The sequence below is a fragment of the Narcine bancroftii genome, unplaced genomic scaffold, assembly GCF_036971445.1.
Source record: "Narcine bancroftii isolate sNarBan1 unplaced genomic scaffold, sNarBan1.hap1 Scaffold_837, whole genome shotgun sequence".
NCBI lineage: Eukaryota > Metazoa > Chordata > Chondrichthyes > Torpediniformes > Narcinidae > Narcine > Narcine bancroftii.
Genome location: NW_027212337.1, coordinates 1 through 3,263, shown reverse-complemented (window position 1 = coordinate 3,263; position 3,263 = coordinate 1).

Here is a 3,263-nt window from a genome sequence, read left to right as displayed (position 1 = left end):
AGGAGGTAAGCAATGTTATTACACCGTGAGTGCTTTCAAATCCATGAGCCTGTTACCGTAATTAGCTCAATTATTTATTGAGGGATCAGAATCAGAAATTATTGCCGTGAACAGGTCACGAAATTCGTTGTTTTGCGGCAGTGTCACAGTGCAAACGTTCTTATAAACCACCTTATAAAAAAAAGTCAGTGTCTTTGGGTCATTGTTCATTCAGGAATCTGATGGCGGAGGGGAAGAAGCCGTCCTTGTGCCGCTGGGTACTCGTCTTTAGGCTCCTGTACCTTTTTCCAGATGGTAACAGAGTGAAGAGGGCTTGCCGAGGGTGTCCTTGAGGATAGAGGCTGCTTTCTGAAGCCATTGCCTCTTGCAGATGTTTGAGTGAATGAAATCACCTCTTCCATTGCTTTAACCTTGAAATGAGCTCCCAGCAATTTGTGTTCAAGTTTTTTATCATCCAGTTGTACTTTACAACTGGATGAAACAATGTTCTTTGGTCCTCAGTGTAAAAAAAATCCCAGAGATCGGGACTGGAATTCGAATGCTGTCTGTAAGGAATTGGTACTTTCTCCTCGTATCTGCATTGGGTTTTCCCCAGGGACTCTGGTTTCCTCTCACCGACCAAAATCTGCTGGGGTGGGGGGTGGGGTGGTTGTAGGTCAATTGGGCAGCATGGCCTCATGGGCCAAAAGGGCTGTAGGTCTAAATTTAGGGAAAAAAAGAGAGTAGACGAGTTCTTCTTCATCTCAAAATTACAAAACGATCATCCAACCCTCCAGTTTAAATTTGAAATGCAGGTGTTTACAAGCGATTTACGGTATATGCAGTACATTTATTAAAAAAAATATTGTTAAATAATAGTAGAATCTCAGAAGGTGAGTGTGAGCAGATCAGTGTCCTCCCTGCCTGGGAAAAAGCTGTTCCTCAGCCTGGCAGGGCTGGCTCTGATACTCCCGCATCTCTTTCCAGCTGCAACATGATGTGTGGTAGAGGTGTTTACCGATTTTGCGAGCCCTCCTCGGACAACAATTCAAAAGGTTGCAGGACGTTATCCTTGTGCTGACATGTTGAAGAGGCAGTTTCTTTACATAGTGGTCATTCCATCGTAAATCCTAAATTTGATCCAATCTGGATGTCTTTGAAGATCCTCGTAATACTTCAGAGTTTCATACTCAATTTTTGTGCCTTGTAATCAAGAATGCTTCAAGATTTTTTAAATTATTGAAGGAGTTTCAAGGAGTGATATGGACAGTACGGTTGGCGTGGCGGTTAGTGCAACGCTGTTACAGTGTCAGTGACTGGAACCGGGGCTTGAATCCCACACTGTCTGTAAGGAGTTTGTATGATCTCCCCTTGCCTGCTTGGGTTTCCTCCCACATTGAACCGTGTAGGTGTACTTGTGCAGCACGGGCTAGTGGGCCTAAAGGGCCTGTTGCATGTCTTTAAAAATTGTGAGCTTACATCAGCACTCTTTGCTCCACCCAAACTCTCCATTCAGATGTCTAAAGGGCTAAAATTGAATGAGCTCATGGATATGGGAGGAGTCCCTTTCCTCCTTCCCCTTCCCATCACAGTACAAATCTTGGCAAGACCCAGCACTGCCTGAATCGTCTAGTTAAGGGAGTGGTCTGAAAAATCAGTACAGTTGGGATTTGGGTTCTGAAATGCCAGCACTTGCGAGTAGGATCTTGGCCATACTGTTACCAAATCTATAAGCAGAACCTGTGACACAAAGTTAGTTTTACAGGAAGGCGAGTCTTGTCAAAAGTAACCACCCTTCTTTACATTTGAGAATAGATGGAACTCACAACAGCCACATAAAAACCACAAGCTGCACCTGTGCAAGGCACAAAAATTTAGACATGAGCCCTAATTTAGATAGCATAGTATCAGGCCATTTCAGCCCATGAGCCCAATTTCCAACGAATTAACCTACAACCCCTGGTAGAGTGGGTGGAAACCAGAGCCCACGGGGAGAACGTACAAACTCCTTACAAACAGCTCTGGATTCGAACCCCAATCCTGATCACAATGCAAAGGCATTGTGCCATGGGTGAATAAAATCCTGATTATGTGATTATGGGAGGACAAAGGGGTAAAGAATTGAGACAGAACCTAGGCAGGTTCAGGCAAAACCACTAGGGGCCTTGAGATGTGTCATGTTGGAATTGGATAAGTGCACAGTTCGGGTAGGGATCTATTCGCTTATCCAAATTTTTAGAGGGACAAAAATAGGCAGGCATTTACTAAGGTTACTAGACGAAGATGGTGGATGGAATTATGACTTGAATAAGCCATAACCTCCTTTATTGATGTGTCAAACCCAAAAGGCTAGATAGGTGTAAATGCACAACACTGGAGAAGCTTAGCAGGTGAAACCGTGCACTTTATGTAGCAAAGATAAAGATACATCACCAACGTTTTGATCCTGAGACCTTCATCAAGGTGATGGGTGTACAGCAACTGGCCCTGTTACCAAACCACTTGATTTTTACTGCCAGAGTTCCCTGCATGGGTATCTCCAGGTTGGCCACTGTTTATTACCGGAGGTACCGGACAGGAGATGATAGGCACGGGAAGAATGTAATTTTATTACTGGTTGAGTTAGTCTTGAGGGTTTCTAAGCAAAGTGGAGATGCAACATAGGATAATAATGATGTGAATATATTCTTATTGGCAGAGTTGGTGTAGTGGTTAGTGCAACACCTTTCCAGAACCAGCGAATGGGACTGGGGTTCGAATCCCGCGCGGTCTGTAAGGAGTTTGTACGTTCTCCCCATGTTTGCATGGATTTTCCCCTGGGGCTCCCACCATTCCAAACATACCGGGGATTGATTGCGCAGACTTGGGGGCTGAATTTTTACTGTCTAAAGTAAAAATTAATACATCAAAACATGTGTTATTTGATCAATCAGGAGCAAACAAATTTGGCAATAAGAGTGTATTCCATTTAGTGAGGCATTGGACAGTTGAGATGGGGTGGGTGAGGCCTTGGTTTCTATAATCAGTAGGAGTGATGTAATAGATTCTGGCTCCTGGCGTTCTACTGATACAGAGGAGGGTTTTACGGATTGAGAGACCCAGAAGGGTAAATAGTTGTGCACCACCTTGAGATCATCACTTTTCCCTTCTCCAAATTCCCACTCCTCAACAAGGCAAGATTCTGTTTCATCTCCAAATGCTTCAAGATCTCCAGTCATCAGGCAGGGGTGCCACTTTTAATATGGTCGCTCGGTCGGCAGGTTGAAATCCATGACAATTTGGAG